The sequence below is a fragment of the Centrocercus urophasianus genome, unplaced genomic scaffold, assembly GCF_019232065.1.
Source record: "Centrocercus urophasianus isolate 14NV4802_14NV808 unplaced genomic scaffold, USGS_Curo_1.0 seq_15, whole genome shotgun sequence".
Lineage (NCBI taxonomy): Eukaryota > Metazoa > Chordata > Aves > Galliformes > Phasianidae > Centrocercus > Centrocercus urophasianus.
In genome coordinates, this window is record NW_024884697.1 from 19,063,950 (window position 1) to 19,084,568 (window position 20,619).

The window sequence follows — 20,619 nt, forward strand, 5'->3', positions numbered from 1 at the left end:
GAAAAAAAAAAAAAGACAAATTAATTTCTTGGGCTCATCTGTGTGTGAATTGAGGAAAGAATCCCATAATGCTTAGTTCAACTCAGAATTAACAACAGGCTGTGAGCTTTCTTTCATCTTCTTGTTTGGTTGAGTGCAGGTTTTGGTTCTTTTCTGACCAGCCTCTCACTTTTCATTAGTCTCTCCCTGACCTTCAAAGCAATGAGTACAGGAGCTCACTTCCATCAAGACCTGACCCAGGTTTCTTTCAGAGCTAGCCCAACAACTCCCTCTCTCAAGTAGCCTTTGCTGTATTGACCTTCTTTCTCTTGCAACATTTACTCCTCTCTAAGACGCGCCTGGAAAACGTCACATCTAAGACATGCCAGGGAAACTGAAAACGTTACTTTAGCTCAGGAATAACTGAGGACCATTCAGAAATCATTAGACAGACATAGCAGAGACCAAGTAATATACTGAAACCAACTTCTCTAAAGTCACGTTGTTGGTTTGAAAGCTCGATCACTACCAGAATATGGCACAGAATTTTTAATTATATTGCTACTATGAAGTGGTAATGAGCATTAGCTGATGACTCAGAATAATAATTACTAGGTGGTGCTATAATGAAAGTACAATTTTAGAAGCCGTGCAGGTGTTACTTTCTTGAATGATTCAAAAATTACAAGCAGCCAATCCTCCAGCTAATTGCAGATGGAAGTTATGAACATCTAAAATGCATTTTTTAAACGTCCAAAAGGGGCCTCTGAGGAGGCTGTGTCTTAATGCTGCTAAGCTGATTGATTTTCAGTGTCCAGAAATAATTCCCCTAGTACAATTTCTGGCTTCTTCACGATGTGTCAAATGTCTGTCTATTAAAAAGGTTAGGTTGTCTGTTCTTGGAGAAAGAAACATTTCAGGCTTGCTTCCATCTAAACCTCCCACGGTCCCCATTTCAGAGTGTCAGTCATTTTATCAGTAGCAGCAGCAGCAATAAATGCCTACTTTCAACAACAGCATAAGGGTTTTTATATTACTGGGGCTTGCCATATTTTTTCATTTTCTTTAATGACAATAGGAGAGTATGTGTTTGAAAGCAATAAGTAACCCTGGCAAAACTGTTTAAAATATTCTTGTAGCGCTGAGTTTTGGTAACTTCTTAGAAAATACCTGTGATGCAAGGCCTCTCTTCCCATCTGGCTTATTCTTCAGGTTACTCCACCGCACCGCAAATTGAATCAAGAGAAGTTTTCAATGTCTCAAGTTCTAATGACAACACAGCTGACTGGGGATATATATATCACATTTGTACTACAGAGTGTTTCAACATTAAATTGTTTGTGACAGCAATTCAAAAGCACCGAATCTCCCAACTCCATTCTCTCCTGGGTGCTTCAGTGGCTCTTTTTCAATCACTCTTGAAATAGCTGTATAATGGAGTTACGTGGGCCTTGCTATAGAAACGACAGAGAGCTGATAAGTGCAAAAAACTTCACTTTTAGCACATCGTATCCTCCCCCACATCACTGCTATTTGAACAATTCAATTAAAATTTTGGGTGATAGCGCACTCTTCATTTCTTCCTTAATTAACTGCACGATGCACAAACAGGCAGAATGAGGCTGAGTGAGAAATCCTTCCCACACAGTTTGCAGGGAGCCCGCGACAGAGGCGAGAAGTGAGGCAGGCTGGGTGTGCTGGGCCAGCTGTCAGGCCGCAGGGATCTCTTGCCACAGGCACGCCTCCCGTGACTCAGGCCCTCGCACCCCATGCCCCACATCACGTTCACTGAGCGATTACATCATTCCTAAAGCATCTGGTGCTAAGCTAGAAATCAACACCTGGGGATGATGCAGGCATGTACTGCCGTACAGAATAGCACCGATTGCTGTCAAAGGTAAAAAATAAAAAAATAGAAAATTAAAAAAATCAGCCTTTTTAAATTAGAGCTGTGGAGTTTACCTGTTTATTACCTCGTCCTGACACCAAAAGCAGATGAATTATCCCACTGTTCAATCTAGCAATGCAGAAAATATGTTTGTACCAGCAGATAGATGAGTTTCATTACTTTGGGACTGGTCTCTTGTACGGAGATGCTGTGTCAATATGGGGCCTTAATAAAGCCAGTCACCTTACTTGTTACCACTGCAAGTAATCTCCACCATCAGTCATATGATTAAGTTATCACATGCCAGATGAACTGCTCTTGCAGATGACGTACACACAGTTGCCATGCCCCAAGCACAAGGCAACTTCCTGTTAGACTTTCCAGTTCCTTTACACACCGACTTCAGAGGCCCATGGTTGGCCTGGGCAGCTCAGCTGTACCGCCAAGCATATCAAGGCTCAGCTCGGGATGCCCCAGCACAAACCTGTTGAGCTAGTTATTACTACATGTGGTCTACAGACAGCAACTTTTTAAGAAATTAATCACATTTGATTCTCTTGAGCACCAGTGAAACAGAAAATGTCATTACATTAATTAATGATATTTAAATGTTAATTTGTAACAGCGTTTGCCCATTATTCCAGCAGGATTTGCTTCTGTTCCTTCAAGCCCTTGAGCCCCCCATCAGGCTAGGAAACTTGAAGCAAGAGAAGAAGGTGGCACTAAATCCAGGCATTCATTGTGGAGCCCCTCTTCACACACGTATGCTGCTGACCAAGCTCAAAACCCACTTGAAAGCCTGTCCAACGTACCCACTGACATGGTGCTAAACCATTCTGAATTAAGGTCTGTGACACACACCTACTTGATGCTATTTTTTGTTGTTTATAAACCTGAGAGCAATCTTTAGACAGACGAAACATCCACTAGCACAAGATGCTTCCTTGAGAATAGACTCCATCTCACTTTCTGCGAGCAGTCAACATGAACTAGTCATGAGTTTATTTCTGTTTTTAAGGAGAGGAAGCCTTCCCGGGGCAATTCAACTCCCCTATTTTAGGTGCTTATCTCAGACTCGCATGAATCACCTCAGCCGCTCCCTCCCTCCCCACCCACTAACTATACAGGTAGCCTTAAATAACTGCACAGAACTAGACCTTCTTGAAGACGATCAGGAAAGACAAACTAAATTTAACAGTGGCCAACAGCACCCACTGAGGATCACTCATTTTCTTCTCAAACATCCCAATTTTTCCATATTCCAGAAAAAGTCGATCTCTAAATTTTCTGATTTGGAAGTTGCATCATTAGAAATTACTAGGAGGATTTATTTTCCAAATTACATACACCTCATCTCTGCAATGCATCATTGGTATCTGAAAGCTTTCTGCAGCAGTTTCATGATTTAGCTTTGCCTTGAACAGAAGAAGGGTAGAAGAGGTAACTGGTCATATTTTTCATTTAAGCCTGCTGTCTGATAATAGCACCATTCCTACTAAATACTTATAAATTTCATTCTTGCTTTCACTTTCATCATATCTTCTCTTTTCTCCTTTCCTCCCTTCCCCCGACTGAAAATATACAGCATATTTAGTCCTTTCTTCAAAGAAAAGTTGCCCCAGTCTTTTTTGCCCTAAGGTTACTTTTTTCTTTTTCCATTTTTGTTTATGGGGGATAGATAGAACTCTCCACAGCATGTAAGAGGCTAATATTTATGTATCTAAAGCATCATAGGGATTATTTTGATTTCTACTCCTGTCCTAGTGTTTCTGATTGTTCTATCTGCTTAATAATCACCACTGCACACTGAGTTGATATAAAGAATTATTCACAACAACTTCAAGAGGGTGGGGATTTCACCCACTTAGCAAAAACAGGATTATTTCCTTTCCCAAGCATGCATTATTTTGCATCTGTTGACACTGGAATTTCATTTGCCACCCCAGACTCAAAAGGCTGTCTGTAAGCCACTTCAGGCAGCTTCCAGTCAGATTATTATAAATAATTTTGTTATCCTCTGTCATCTACTTATAATAAAATCATTGATGAATACGTCAAACAGCTCAGACAACATCACAGATGTCTGAAAGACTTCATCCCAGCAATAGCTTCTATTGAACCAGGAAATTAATCAGGTATTCCAGTTCTTTGTTTCCTATTTTTAACCACTTATCAATCTGTGAGAAGTCTTTTCCTTTTATTCCCTGATAATTGTGATTCTAACAGATTTCTGTAAAATACAGCCTGTACTTTAATTTTCAAAGAGTTTTTGACAAGGTGTCATCTAGACCTGCTGTATCCATGTTATAGCTTCCTGCAGAAACTTCAGTAGATTTGTGAGAAACAAATTCCCTTTACGCTGTCTCCTCTATGGTGCATCATATTTCTTTGTTATCTATTCATTTAATTCTATTCCTATTGTATTTCTATCAAACTGCCTAATATAGAAGTCAGATTAACTGATAATCTCCCTGCATGACCCCAAAAGCCTAGATGGGTATATTATTGTTTTATTTGAGCGACAGAGTACACTCAAGTAAGACAGAGTACTATAAGCAAATTTTTGTTCTAATTCTTTTAGAGCTCTTGCACAAACAGCATCAAGCTCCAGTGCCCTGTTACCAGAGTATCTTTTTCCTTTTTTTTTTTTTTTTGGTGTGTAAAGCCTTTTAGAGCTGACATTTCAAACACAGTCAGGCGACTATCAGACAGGCATGTCTGGTCCAGTGAAGGCAAGTCCCTGCAATTCAGCTGCCTTGAAGATACCAACAGTGGTTTTAGCAAAGTTAATGATCTGTAGTCTAAGGAGCACAGGCATGAGAAAGGAGGGAGTACAAGGTAGAAAGGATAAGGGATGAGTCATACAATTTAAAATAACTGACATCTAAGTTTTCCTCATTGTGGCATCTAATAACATGCATGGCCTCAGCCCACTCACATTAGAGGATATGGGTGTAGCCAGGAGCTCTGCTGTAAATCTATTTCATGAAGTTGCCACCCTCAGTCTCTGCTTCTGCCCTTCTCCTCAGGCCTCTGGAAGGGAAAAAGCACACCTTTCAGTTTCAGCAGTCACCTGCCTTTACCTGCAGCACTGCTGACAAATGCAGGAAAGACGGAGGACTCTTGTCAGGGAGCACGGGGACAGAACAAGGAATAATGGTTTTAAACTAAAAGGAGGAGATTTGGATTAGATACAAGGAAGAAATTCTTTACTCAGACGTGGTGAGGCACTGGCACAGCTGCCCAGAGAAGCTGTGGATGCCCCATTCCTGGAGGTGCTCAAGGCCAGACTGGATGGGCCCTGGGCAGCCTGATCTAGTAGGAGGCTCACGGCAGGAGGCTGGAACCAGGTGATCTTCAAGGCCCCTTTCAAGCTAAATCTTTCAATGATCCAGAGCTTTAATAGCAGTTCAGCTACAGGTACTGAATTGAAGCTGAAGGCAAATAGGACGCTTTTGCACCCAGCACCCATCCAGCCTGGAAGATGCAGTCACACTGGGTTTCTGCACCACTTGACAAGGTGGAGATAAAAACAAATAGTTCCATAAACTTCAGTACACAAGTTAGTTAGTTCTGCATTTAGGATGGTGACAGATATAGCTTACGCCCATCAGAAAATGAGGAAGGAAGTGGTCAGACTGGGTTTTGATGGGATCACCACTATTTACACTGGTGAACAGTATCATGGTTTGCAGCAGTTGTGCAAACCCCAAATGCTTCAAGAGCTATGATTCAGATGAATGTCTTCTCATTAAAAAAAAAAAACAACACAAAAACACAGTGCCAAAAGTACAAGTATCTCCATTATCATGTTGTGATATTTGAGCAGCTATGTGCTTTTACTGCTTTTATTTGTCTTTTGCTACAGCTGTTGAAATGCAGGAATTTAATTGAAAGCTAGAATTATTTCTAATACGACTCTGAGGTACTGCGTTTAAAAGTAAGTGAAATATTGCAAGATTTATGATAGATATCAGACTTCAGACCACACTAAGTGTGGCAATGCTGGAGGTTTGGTATTTGGATCGAGATGAACGAGGCTTTCAGCTTACAACTAAGTCTTTCAAAAATGCACTTGTACAAGCATTGCTCAACATCATGTTAATTCAAAGAGGCCAGGATTTCCAAGGCTGGATCACTTTTACATCTCTATCAGAAAATATACAATTCAGGAAAGCCCAAGTACTGAAAATTAATTGGTTCTAGCAAAAGGTCCAAGCAGAATATAACTCTGCAATCCACTGCAATAATTTAAACACTGCCAACATAAAAAAAAATTTAGTACTGCAATTATAACCACATATTTGGAATAACACCCAAAAAGCTAGGAAAATTGTTATTATGCTCAGAGGATTGCTGATTCTTCCATACTGATGAAAAAACAGGTTTATGAAGCTAAATTGGTAGCACATAACACAAGTAAGTAGATTTTGAAGAAGCCGTGGGAATTCTGCAAATTCATTTTTGTGAAGTACCCACATGGGATTGATCCACCGCCATGCTATATTAGCTTCATTAGCAAGGAGTTATAACAATATCCCAGAAAGAGCAGAAGTGAGTTGTTTTTTTCTTTTCTCCCTTACACACGGTTCTTCCAACAACTTCCTACCCATGGGAATGAGAAGAAAAGTCTCCTTCCCCATAAAGAGAGCCTATGTGAAATTTTCTTCTTGAGATTAACAAAGACATAGGAGACAAAACTGATTACTCCATGAACGAGCAAGCAAAGTAGCTGTCAGTCAGACCAGGCAATCTTGGTACAAACAGAGGATGATTACTGCAAAACACATAGTTTGACATGCTGACAGAAATCACTCTTGTCAAGTTGTATTGATACACAATGACTTGCAGGCTACTTTGGGTCCTCTACTTCCCTAAACTTATTTTATTTTCATGACTGTAAGTGCTGAGTGACATTTTTCTTATGTCCTCAACACGGTGGTTGGGTTTTTTTTTTTTGGTATGATTCATAATCAGATGCTTTGAAATATATATTTTTTTCCCCTGATTGCTTAAATGAATGTGTCATTGTCACTTGGGAACAAGCAACAAAAAGCATGAACGAGAGCATGTTCAATGCTGTGAACAAGGCCAAATATTTTTGGATCTCTGTCTTCTAGCACTACCAGAAATATTCCAAAGTTTCTCCTCTAGACCTTGCTCTCTGCTGCAAAATTCTACCCCTCGCTGAGAATTCAGAATTGGATGTGCCAATTCAGCCTTTCATTTTAATTAAATCTAAGAATCGGGAGTTATTCAACATTATTTTATACTGCTTAGAGCCAGTAATTGGACTCCATGTGCCTCTTCGCTTTGCAGCCAAGGGCATAATTTTGGCAGGTTCACATAGCATTTGCTCACAAGCACAGAGTACACAGATCTTTTGAGCCAATTGGGACACAGCTAACAGATGCTCAGAGAGGATGTTTTCTCTTCTCCCCCCCACCCCCCTTAATATAAGGGCTAGGGCTCTCTCTGGCTGTTAGAAAGGATTCATCATTGAGGTGGGTGGAAAAATTAAGACCTAAATATAAGCTCGTTAGCAAAGCAATGGTAATGCAGTTAATGCCAAAGTCTTTTCTTGGATTACAGTAAACTTAGGTCCAGTGGAGTAAAAATGGCATCACTAGGAATGAGGATGGGCTGGGTACCACTGGGTGGGCCACCACACTCTGCACAGTCATCCATCCACTCGCCCAACTGCAGGCAAGCTGGAAGCATGTTTGTGCATGGAGGTTAAAATCAAACCTCCAAAAAAAAACATTAAAAAAAAAAAAAAAAAAAGGCATCCCCAGATTAAAACCTTTCATTGAGTGCCTGGCTTAAAGTGCAGCCAATTGAGAAGCTGGACCAGCTGAGTGCGGAAACAGCTGCAGAATGATAGAGAGAGCAGCAGAGAGTGGGGGCAGGGTAGAAACACTTTACTGTACCCCATCCCAAAAAGAAAGGGAGCACCGCTCTAACGGACAAAGAATGCCAACTGTATCAGAAGTCCCCAGGAGCTAACCCCACCTGCTTAGTGCATACTTAAACATGACGTGCAGGTCTTGCCAGCAGTAAGCCTTTGTCATCCTCTGTGTGCTTTCTCTCACACAGGCCTGGTTACAAAGCAATCAAAGTTCTAACCATACTACAAACCTCAGCTATTTAGAAGAGATGAATAAGGCACAGTTTTGATTTTTAAGCACAGATTTAACTTGCTGCACCTTCACAAGCTAATCTCAGGAATAGAGAAATTGTTCGTTTTCTAAAGAAATGCTGCGGCTCTCTCCAATTGCTTGACTCCAGAAACTGGCAATTTAAGCTAGGGATAAACTGTTGAAAGATAACATACAGACCAGCAACAACCTTCAAGAAATCTCTCCCTCCCCAAAGCTTCCCCAAACAACTGTCAACCAGCTTCTCTCACAAACACTGCTACACAGCATGTCCCCATGCTCCTCTCAGATACCGAGCAGCAGCCAGGCAAGATGCCTTTTAATCCCATCTCTCTGCTGCTCATACTCTGTCACTAGTAATCTCACCTCAGGAAATAAAACCCACATCAATCTGTCCCCTAACATTTTAATCAATGGTGGTGAATATGAGCCAGTGCCCAGACTAGGTTTCCCAAGCATCTTCAAGGTGCAAAGCAAGCAGTATGAAGTGCACTTCATTCATGTCAGTAATCTCTAAAGAATCCCTTTTACCAGCTCTGGAAAACAGCACCATTGCTTCACTGGCTTGAAAAAAAGACTATGTACAGCCTGAACTAGCAAAAGAGTGTAATCGTCATCTGGACACTTGAAAATAGGAAAGTTGGAGGAGACAGAATATCTATTACTTCTAAATATTTATGAATATCTATGGCTTCCAAACGTGTCCCTGAACCACCTCATGCCTGCCAGAGCATTTTGGAGCTAATCATCGCCAGAGGTCCCATGAGCTGCTTCCTGGTGGGAAGCTGAGCTGCAGAGCCCTGGCCTCTGGCCAGCCCATTCCAGGACCACCCTCCCACAGCCAGCTCCAGACGATGGGGCTGATCCATAAGCATGAGCAGCTTTCCTTGTCCTGAAGAGGAAATGGTGTCAGGTTGCTTGGACCCATCACTCACTTCCCCACCACTGCTGAGCCATTTTTCTCCACCGTTTTCTGATTTGCAGCTCATCTGTGCCTAAAGGCAGAGTAATCATTTGCTTTGAGCAGAGAAGAAAACCATGAAAACTATAAACTTTCTAAACATCCCTCCTGCCAACACCTGTCATCCACTTCCACATTTCCTTTTTGCTCTGTTTTCATTTAAGGTATTATATGACTCAGACGAGGCCTCCACAGCTTCAAAAGAATTCCTATGTCTGACTGTCTCAGCTTTATTAAAAGTAACTGAGCCACTGATCATCATCAGAAGATGTATTCTCAGGAGAAATGATATCATTTGTACACAAATAATCCTGCAAGCACAAACACTCCACCAGCCTCAGATAACAGGAAAACGACTACGCGGGGGAGGAGAGAACCCCCCCAGAACACATTCAGATCATCTTAGGGATAACAAATGGAGAGAGTCACACCTTTATGAGCAGATGGGCTAACAAGAAGATGCTCTTCCAAAGGAAGAGAGAGGGGGAGAATTCATTTTCTTCTGCTGTCAAGTCTTTAAAGGCAATTTCATGCTGCTGTGTAAGGAGGCGAGCAAGCAAGACTGCTGATCCCTAATACTACCAATTCCCTACCTTCAGAGAGTTGTTTGTTGTTTGTTTGCTTGCTTTTAATCTGACAATTTCTGTACACAGTCCTGTGTCCTCCATTTCATGACCAAATTTGTGAGGGCTGGAGAAGGGGTTGCATGATTGCATGGCAACACCTGTGAGAAATCTAACTATTTTCCTTCCTCTACTTCCAGCTAGCTACAGACAAACAGGATCAGCATGTCTGGGATATGAAACTGGCTTCTAGAGAAACACATGAATAAAGATCAGCACCATGGATTAGAACACTAAAGAGTGAAAGATGCTATATAAAAGTCCACTGAAGCATCTGCCAGCTATAATCACTCATTTTTCAGAAGTAATGGACTAAATATCCATAAAATAGATACAGAGACCTTTGTTTTTTTAAAATGCTTTCATGTGAAAGATCGGTGTTTCATATTGGAAAACTTAATGGACAAATCCTGGCAAACATTTAACATGAATACTGTGCAGGGTCAACAGCTGCTGCTGCTAGAGTAAAGCAGCTATCATGCAATTTTGTTTTGTGGATACATGAAGATGTTGAAACCTGCACCAGATACTCTGTGTTTCCCAACCAAGAGTGTGTTTGGCATATCCAGCTTATAACCTCGCAAACCATAGAAGCCACTGAGATATGCAGAGGTTATCAAACAGAAAGCGGGCTTCTAATCAAGAACAGCCCCAAAAGAATAGACAAAACTGAAGTCTTTCTGGTCTGCAGCCAGAATCCTCAGTTCTTAGAAATAATGACTTAGCAAGAACATGTCTCTGAATCAGCTGTGGCAATTGTTTGTTGTTCCAAGAAAACCTGGGAAAGCATTCTTTGAAGAAACCATTATGCAAGGAGGGGAAAAGAGAAACAGATCTCAATTTATCCTTACTGCTGGGAAAATACATCATGTGATCCAAAACATGTCAGCTAGCCACCTAAAAGCCCAGCTGAGTTGGTGCCCTGAGGTGAAATTCCGCTTACTTAGGTTTGCACAAAGTATGTGTATCAGGGGCTCAATGCTTTGGAGGCTGAGGGTTTGCACTGGTGGATAAAAGTGCTGTAGGAGAGAAATGGCAGCACTGCCATGTGGTTCTTCAAAAGAAATGCTGTAGCAGTCAGCTCATCTAAACTCAAGCAGCTTCTCTAGGCAGTCTGGAGTTTCCTTTGAAGTATGTATCTACAAGCACATATGGTCCTGGAGCATATCCACACACATTCACCAGAAGGGAACGAGAGTGGGTGGAATACGTAAGACTACCCCTAAGAAAGGGAGTAGGAAGAAGAGAGAATAAAAATTCTGACATAAACAAACAGCTGCTATTTCTAGCCCTTCTGGTTGAACCCCTCCTCCAGCCCTGATGCCACCCTGCAAGAAGCCTTGTTAAAGTTAAAAGACAACTGGAGAAATAAAAGCATTTTTACAACCCAGTTATGACCACTTAAAAACATACTGTAAATCTATTCACTGCTTAACACACCAGGTACATCCAGCAAATGCTTTTGCTCAGTGTGTATCCAATGTAGCTTGATACTCTTCATGTAGCTTGAGTGTGCACATTCAAGCAATAAAAAATTAAATAAACTAAGTCTGGATTAAACTCAGTCCACAATAGCAAGGGAAAAAAAAAAAAAAAGAGAGAGTAATTACTGACAGTGGCTTGGTTAAGCTTAGGAAAGCTTAACAGAAAAGGATTTTTCCGTAATTGCCATCTCTAACCTTTTATCCAAGCTCAGTGGGTACATTACCTAAGTCAGCAGGAAGTTTAGCCACTCCACATGAAATTAATAACATTTATGGGCTGACCCATCACCCACAGCCTTCTCAAAGCTTTTTAGAGCAAGAGCTATGAAGATGTTTGTCCTGTCATCAGGAAATGGTCTGTGCCACTACTTAAAACAAAACAACATCCCCCTACTTCAGCAGGCAGTAGTCCCCAGGGACCAAACCTTCATCTCATGCAGTCTTGGGAGTAAACTGCTCTGTTGAGCAAGCTTACCTACTAATTACAGGAATGAAAACAAGCTTCCCAAGAGCAGCACATCCCATCCAATGTCCCACAAGGAGCCTGTGGGGTGGCAGCTCTAACCTCATCAGATTATCTCCTACCATGCCCACTTGTCCCACAGAGCATCTGGTGCCCTAAAGCAGGAGCTTCGCTGTTGACCTCAGCACAGCAACCTCCTGTCCTTGTAAACACAAGTCGGACGTTGCACCCATCCCTCCACAGAACAGAGGCTCACATTTAAGGATGAATTTAAAGCTTGGGTGCCTGCAAAATGGCTGTGGAGTCACCCCACACACCAAGCCAGAACTGTCAACTCAACTTGGTATTCAAGCAAGCGGAGAACGAGATAAACTCGTTTAACCAACACTGACCCAGTTTCACACTGGAAAGGAGCAAAACAGGCAGAAGAACTTAAAATGTATTCCTTATGTGATGCTCTTCATCTGTTTTGAAATGGCAAGCATAAAATATTTGAGTCCCTGTGATAAAATTCTAGCCAAAAAACAGGTTAGTGCTCTGACTTAACAAAATTATGTTGAAAACCGTTAATGCAGAAAACAGCACACATGCATTATAAGGTTGTGTCTCTTTTCAATGTCATCAACCAAGAAAAGAATAAGAAAAATCAAAAGAAGGACAAACAAGGATGGCTGGGAATTGATTGCCGCCTTTGAAATGTTTAGTGGAACAGTTGGAATAAGAAGCTGACTGCAGCTGAACTGAAAAATCACTGTGTAGCTAGATTACTCATCTACTGTTAAACCAAATTAAAGTTTTCTTCCCACAGGCAATGCTGAAGATTTCAGAGAACCCATAATTTATAACACTGAAAAGTTTAGAAGAAAACTCTGCAAAACTGAAATGAATTTTGGACATAATGGGCAGGAAAACAGAGAACAGATGAAAAGTGATGATGCTTGATGCAATGAGGGCTGCACGCAGCATGCAGCAGGTAACTAGAGGAGGAGGCTGATGAGCTGCATTAGGAGTGTTCACCTTCCTCCCTCCCCAGCTCCAAACAGCCTCCTTTTTCTCTTCAAGCTGTTTACAAGTTTTCATTTCAAGCTGCTACATGGTACCAGAGGCAGTAAGAATGAGCATTTGCAGCAACCGTACCCTTATTGTAGCCAACATAGAGAAGCACTATCAATAGGAATTTGAATAGGTGATTCTCCTTAGCATTTTTCATAATTAGTCAGCTAACTTATTTATACAAAGCATGAAAAGTGAGTGTGCAAGACCTTTTGGCTAAGCACTGCAGTAAGTGCTTTATTCCAATCTATTTTCCAGGAGCGATCACACTTTGGATGGAAGCCCACTTCAAACAATTTATTTTTCATGTCTGGACAAGGCAATATAACTTCTACACAATTTAATCTCTTTGCTAAAAGATTTAGCCTTTATAGCTGAAATGCACAAGCTTAACAATAAGGTTAAAATACCCAGGATGCTTAAATCTGAGAAATGCATTTGCTGGCTGTAGTTCAGGACTAGCAGAAGCAGTTGGCTGCAGAACGGCGACTCGGTTGAGGCCTGCCAGGAGCTTCGCCTGACTCCTCGCTGTCGCCTACTGAAGAACAACCACTTCAAGCCGGGCACACAACCGGCCACAAAACCCTGTAATTACCAGCAAAGCTCAGTCACCAAGGCTTCTCCAAAAAGTTGGGGAGCAGCCACCGCCAGGCCTGGCTCCTCGGGTCGGGAAGGCTGTGCAGAGGAGCCGCCGATCGCCTCATCCTTCATGCTTTCCCACATGGCTGTTTCCTTCTGTTCTCCAGCTGCAATGAGCAGGCTGCAATTTACCTCCTCGCCCTCACCCTCAAATTTGTTTGGATAAACAAGCTCGCCTTTGTTCTGAGCTGCTACTACATTTACACATTGTATTGTAAATCAGCCCGTATAAAGTGAGGCAGGCCCTTGAACAAGACACTAGCTTTTTTGTTCAGACTGGAATTAAACCAGTAAGAGGCACAGAACTCCTCTTATAAACAAGAGTCTGGAAACAATTGGTTTTTAAAAGGTGAGAGGTTTTAAAAAGTTTACTAAACAAACCTAGCTGGTTACAGCCTATGGAGTCAGCCTACACCAAGTTCAAGGCCATATAAACTGCCAAAGCAGTACTATTTCTGAAGAATCCTTTAACCAGTTTAAAAGCTTGCTTTTTCTGTCTTTCAAGAGCCCAAGAACTATTGGCAAGTGATTTAGCTTTTATTGAGTACACAGGGAGAAATTATTCACAGAGGAAGGCAATTAACTATTTACCTTGTCTATTAAAGACAAGAGACCTAAATAGCATCCAGATGATACAGGATAAACAGCAGGAAAAAAAAAAATCACAGTAATAATAGTTGAGCACAGGAATACACATCTGTACAGCCCTTCCCATCAGAGGTCTGGAGTACAGTCCAACAATATCTGTAAGAAATGGCTTCAATGCTGCTGACCTAGCCTTAAAGCAGAGAATGGACTTTGTATACAGCCTCTTTAAGACCCTCTCCAAACCTGCTTGCTATTATTTTAAATAAAAGTTGTTTGCCAAGCATTTCACATGAGTTCAGAAAGGTCCAGCAGAAAAGAGATCAAAAATGATCACTGCTTGATAGCTGCCCAGATTTTCTGGAAAGCTGCTTCTATAACCCCTTAACTGAGCACACATAACGAAAAAAAAATAAAATTTGCCAGGATTAAGTTGCATCTGATGTTGTCTGCAGTCCAGAACTGAGGCCCTCAGATGGGATGCTATGGAGAAGCAACTGGATACATGCAGGAGGTCATGCACCACTGCAGACAGCCCTGCATCCTGCTTAAACATCACACCCCAAAAATTAATCTCAAATGTGAGTATGACTGGAAAAAATATTTTTATCTTTTTCACTAATGTAAAGGAAGAGGGGACAGAAATGTTATGGATTTTGATTTAAAAATTATTTGCCCTGATATACAGTAAGCATGTTAAAATAAAGTTTGCTACAGACTCTTTTCTGTATATCTACCACCTGTGCTACAGAGAAACTCCATACTTCAGTAATTTCAGATTGAAAGAAGAGCAGACAAAATGCATGCTCCTTGTTCCACATTCTGGAAGTCACGGTATCACTGCCCAAACTGCAATTCTTGTCATGATCCAACAGCACACACGCCCAACAGGCAAAGGCAGAACTGGGAGGCGGGTTCCAATGCCTGCTTGCCCAGCCTCTGCTCCGCCACCAGCACCAATGGGCCTTTATGCACTCCTGACAGCAGTGGCTGCCCCAGGAAAGTCCCTCACATCCTCACTGGGCAGAAGGTAGCAGAGGGTCACCAAACCTTTCCATCTAGCACTGAGCACTGCATCCTGCTCTGCACTTCCACCCCTGCCTGAACATGTTGCCTCTTGCTCAGTGATCTACCTTTTGTCCCACTTTTCGGTCTTCAAACAGGTCATTAGTGGATTAACCAGGACTGGAATGCATCCCTGGCGTCAATCATCTGTTGGAGCATGACCTCCTTCCTCTCCCGAGTTGCTCTTTGCACCTTCTCTCTGCTGTTTTCCTTTCCTCTCTCAATAGTATTTTGTACAGGGACTCGTTTGTTTCCTGCCTTTCACGTGTATACAGAATCACAGAGGGGGGATAAGGTGGAAAAATACCTACAGGACACGCAGAGCATAAGCCTAGGAACATGTCCAAGTGGCTTTTGGGTATTTTCAGAGGGAGACTCCACAACCTCCCTGGGCAGCCTGTGTCAGTGCTCTGTCACCATCACAGTAAAGAAACACTTCTTGGTGCTCATGTCACCTGAAGATGACAAACCAGACAGAGAGAGGCTCTTACAGGACAAGCAATGCTCTGACCTGAAGCCAGATCCATTTCCTAACAGAGCAAACACAGGCTACATGGAAATGGTGTTTAAGGGAATGAAAAGAAGCCATGAAACCATCAGCGGCCAAAGGTCTTTAAACCCTGTAATTTGTGCCATGAAGAGAGATTACAGCCCATCTGTCCCAGCTACAGCACAAAGGAATTCAGAGTTACTCGTGCTTCCCTTCCCCGCCTCTCCCAGCCTCCTGCCTAGACAATACGTAAAGCCAATATATACAATTATGTACCTAACTTCTTTGTGTGATCTGCCACTTCACCATTGCTTCTGTCCTTGCAGAAACCCAGGCATTATGCTTGGAAAATAATACATTATCTAAAATAATTCCCTGAAATCTGACATGACATGTGCTTTTCCCAAGTTTTAGTTTGTGCTGATGGCACTGAGCACTCCAGCATTAAGATTTATTTCCTGTGTGGAGATAGTGCTGCAAGAACATGGGAAAAACACATCCGTGCACTCTGACAGTAAACTCTTGCACTAAATATCAAGGTGACTCTGCCAAATTAAGGAGATTATAAAATATTTTTAAATGCCTCAGTTCAAACACCCCCTCAGAATGTTACTCATAACAGGATTTTAAATACCTATTCTTTGACATGCACACATGATATCTGCCTACTCTTCATCTTTGCTCCATTTTAGTTCAAAGTAGGTAATATTTACCAAATCCACTTGGTATTTTATTAGGCTCTGAAGAAGTTGTGAGGACCCTCAGGGCACTGCAAGTCATCCACACGTTACCCACATGAGGCCAACACACACCCCCAGATCCTTCAGACATGAGGAAGGAGAAGATTGAGCTGGATCTCCCAGAGAGCAAAACCTGCTGTCCCAATGGGCAGCACAGCCCAGCCCTCAGTTCTGGAACCCATCTCATCTTCTGGAGGTTGTGAGTGCAGGGTGAGAATATGGATTTCTATTTTGAAACAGCACACAGCTCAGCCTGTCACTTCCCATTGTAAGAATTTCTTATTCTGACAACCAGGGGAAAACTTGACCAAAAGGCTTATAGCAGCAAGACCACACTGAGTCCTGAACAAAGAAAAACATGCTTAAAAGCTCTCGACTAGTATCACTGGGGTGCATGCAGACAATAAGCAGATTTAAGAGGCTTTTCTATGTTCTGTTTCTTTTCCTATAGGATGGCTAAAATCCAGAGCAAAATTATTTAGCAAACAAACTGAAAATAAAAACAAATCAACATTCCCCACACCACTATCTCCACTAAGACACAAAGAAATAACTCTATTCATTTTTGTGTTTCCAAACAAAGGCAGGCAAGAAGAAAGCAGACAGCCTTGGAAGCGCGGGCACTGCCAGAGGAAGGGACATCAGGCACCCAGCGCCCACCATGCCCCCATCTCAACCTTGTGCCGACCAAGTGACTTGAAACGCCCGGGGTCCAGGTTTGCACATCAGCAGAGTGGGGATAATAGCAGGTCTTTCCATCACAGGGGTGTTACAAAGATCAATTAGTTAATGTCTGAAAAGCGCTTTGAAGATATAGCAGGTGGTGAGCATTATTATGCAAATAATGTGACTTAAGAAAATCACAAGTGCTGGATTAATACTAATCCCTTTGATATTTAAAAGACACCATTTTTCATATTTTAAAGCAGCACACATTTATGCTATACATTTCCACTAGTGCTGTAAAAACAAATTTTAACCTTTTCTTCCTGTACAGCTTAATACATAAAACTCTTCTGGAGACATCTTTACAAAATGGGATCTTGATTCAGAGCCGGAAATAGTGGCAGAAATTATGCGTGTTGATGAACTGGACAACTAAATCCTATGCAGGAGTATTTCTCAGAGGATAGTGTGTCACAGGCCTAACTTGCTGTAACAAACACTGCAGGGTCTTTCGGTTTTAGGGCTTTTTTTTGGAAGCACACTAATTTCACGCACAGAAGCATTTGTAAAACAATATAGCTGCTGTATAATTATGCCCTGTTATGTGGTGGAAAGAGAGGAGAAAAAGAGAAGGATATGGTTCTTTCACTCCTTCAAAGGATGTATTATTTGAATTGCAAAAAAAAAAACCAAAACAAAACAACCTCCTCCTCCTCCCCCCTCCCCCCAAAAAAAGAAACCCACAAAACAAACACCAACACCCTAATGTCTCATAATCTCATTTGGTGTTGTGCTTCAGATACAAAGATCTGCAGGGCCTCCCAGGCGATGAGACCTGGCAGCATCTGCTCAACACTCAGCAAACATCTGCACAGCCCCTCCTGCACTAGGTGTGCAGGGAGGGGGTGGTGGCCCCAAGACATCCTACAAATCCAGCTCACATTTCCACTGCAGAATGAAACCAGAGACAGGCAAGTGCAAAGAAGCACAGGAGTTGAGACCAGAGACAGGAGATGGGACCAGGACAAAAATGTATCTGGGCAGGGTTGTCAGAAACCAAGGAGAGAGCAGAGCCAAAGAAAGACACTCCCCTGGTTTCCAACCTTGCATTTGAAACCAGTTCTCTCTTTGAAAGCAAGACAATTGCCAGTGCAGACAACTCCCCAGTGCAATAAGGACTTGCACTGCCGGCCCCCCCTTTCCCTGAGGAAGCCTGTTTCTCGTCTCCTGTACCGTAAAATTTAGTGCAAACCAGCTGGTGTGTTCTGTCTAGAAATCTGCAGAATATTGCAGCGATTAAAACCAGCTTAATACTAACCCTCTTTGGAATGCATGCCTGAAATTGATATTAATGAAACAAGATCAGATATTAATATTCTGTACAGCAGGTTCCTCAAGCTGTGCTGCAGCACCAAATCAAATCTTTTCCCAAGTTGACATCCAAAATACAAACAGAGCATGGCAGTTGGTATTGACATGGGAGGAAGCAGCAGGAGTGTTTTAAAAGTTTAGAAGCTCTGAAGTTTGCAGTTATAAGAAGCTCAGCTTCCTTTCCTACCACCTTTCCCCCAGCAGCAATATTAATGGCTATTCAATGCAATAATAGGATCTGAACTATAAACTTCACTGTTGTTGTTGTCTTTTTTAATCTCTCAGTCAATATTAAAAGCATTTGGTACTCTTTAGGAGGGAGGAATGATTTTGCATTCTAGGAACAGTGAGATGTTTGCAGAGCTACCAGAGAACACTGGTGAAGGATTTGCTTTACATCCTCTGCTCATAATTGATGTTGTGATACTTTATTTTAAACGGACCTGCTTCTACAGATTCACAATTTATTTTTATTGCACAAGCACACACTCAGTGTAATCTCAGCACATTCTCATTGGCTGGAGTTACACAATTTACATACAACATAGGTCCAAACCACCACCTGAGGGTCATTCTTCAGCCAAGAGGAGACTCTTCAGAATCTCTGAACACAAAGGCCTGAGGACCAGTGATTCCTACTGCTGGGTCTGCCAGCACTGAGCAGTAAATCTACACTTTTGACCCTGAGCAAGTAAGAATAGCCCTGCCCTTCACTTCACTCTCCTGTAAAAGGAGAGCAGCTTCCCCCTCTGAACAAGAGCCAGCAGGCCACCTGCTGCAGGACAGCACCCAGCCCAAGTGAAGAAGAAGGTAGAATGGTGCTTCTTTTATTATCACAGAGAATCAAAACCTGAAGGAGAAACTGAGTTTCTCCCTTGAGTACCCCCAGCCTGGTTGAGCATGCACACAGAAGGTTTGGTGTCCCCATCTCTACACTCTAGATAATTCACTTTTTCTGAACGTTGCACAGCTGTTCCCTTGAGGAAAGCAATCTTATTTCTCTGTAAGTAGCAATACAGTTTGAGGTACGTTGGTCCGTCTTACTGAAGATCACAGATATTTATAATGAAGATTAGAAACCATAAGCATTCTCAAGACTTTTGCATGTACAACCTTATCACACCAACCTGGAAAAACAAACAAACAAACAAACAAACAAACAACCACCACCAACCTAGATGTCACCTATAAAAGATTTGTCTTCAGACTATACAGAAAAGCAGCTGTTGTAATTGCCACAGAGAAGCAGATGAGACTCTGACTTCCTGTCTGATCACAAAGCCTTGCACAGCAGCCATTCAGCCATCTCCTGGGTTTGGTAACATCTGCATCATATTTGCATTGAATTTATCTGGATAGTTTTAACCTCACTAAGGATTCACAGGTAAAAAAACAGACGCTGAATCAAATTTCACAAAGCAGCATCTTGGAGGATAGACTAAGCAGAAGGCTGCATCGTGTCCTAATTTCTCTTAGGTTTGTAAAGTAGATAGTCATAATTTCACTTAGAAAAAAATATATATATGCCAGTTGAGCTGAAGTTTGTTTGAACTGAAGACAAAAAATGTTACTGTGTGGTGTGGAATGCCTGATCTCGTGCTTTATTGAAGCATAGCTACTTAAAAATAAATTACTGCAAGAACACATCATCCTTGCCTTGTGGCTCATAGATATACACATGACTAAAAAATGTGCTCTAATTGTAATATTTCCTCTCCCTTCAAGTAAACATGAAAGCTTAACATTAAATCTGTACTAAAAAATTAATAAATCAGCTCATACATTGTAGGGACTACAAGTACAGCCAGATGAGGCCCTTGCAGCTGAGCTCACTGCTCAATATTTGGCACGAGCACAACTGAAATATTCCAGAAGAAGACAGAACTGTTACATTCTTTCAGATGTTTTGAGTTAATGTTTATGGCACTCAAGGAATTTCTATTTAACAAAAAAAACAGCAAGCCAACCTTCAGTGAGTTTCAAAATCTTTACTCATGATGGAAAAGTTTTCACACGCCAAAGCATACTTTCCTTTAAAAACACATTAATTGTAATTATGTTATTTATTATATATAATTACATATTATTTATCCCTATATATAATACAGAACCTATTTCTGAAAAGGAATAGAGTGCACTCCATATATGTAACTACTTTCCTGAAGGGGTCAGAAGCCCGTGAAGGAGAAATTGTAGGGGTTATTGCAATAGAGCCATTTGAAGCACGCCAAGGGAATAAAGTCACTAATGAAGAGCCTTCTTTTGGGACAGGTGCCTCCAGCTTTCCATGGGTAAGCTTAAATTGAAGTCATGTTTGTGCTTGTGGCCTCATTAGATTATAACTCGATTGTTGACTTGAATTCTTGTAAGCCTTATACACATGGGACTTGCCCTCCCTCATTTGGAGGCTATCACATAATGGATATTTATCTATAGAGATATGCCATCCCCTCG

At 41.7% G+C, this 20,619-nt stretch overlaps 1 protein-coding gene across 3 annotated transcripts in view; it reads right to left on the reverse strand.

The window, feature by feature from the left end:
• The window catches only part of PLXNB2 (plexin B2), a 248,929-nt gene that overhangs the window by 216,879 nt on the left and 11,431 nt on the right, over positions 1-20,619 (reverse strand). Inside the window, exon 3 of one of the 3 annotated variants that reach the window (XM_042815709.1) lies at positions 4,806-4,900. The exons of the other annotated variants lie outside the window; for them this stretch is intronic. The gene's annotated coding sequence lies outside the window, so the exon portion shown is untranslated. The remainder of the gene's footprint in view (positions 1-4,805; positions 4,901-20,619) is intronic. 3 annotated transcript variants of the gene reach the window in all.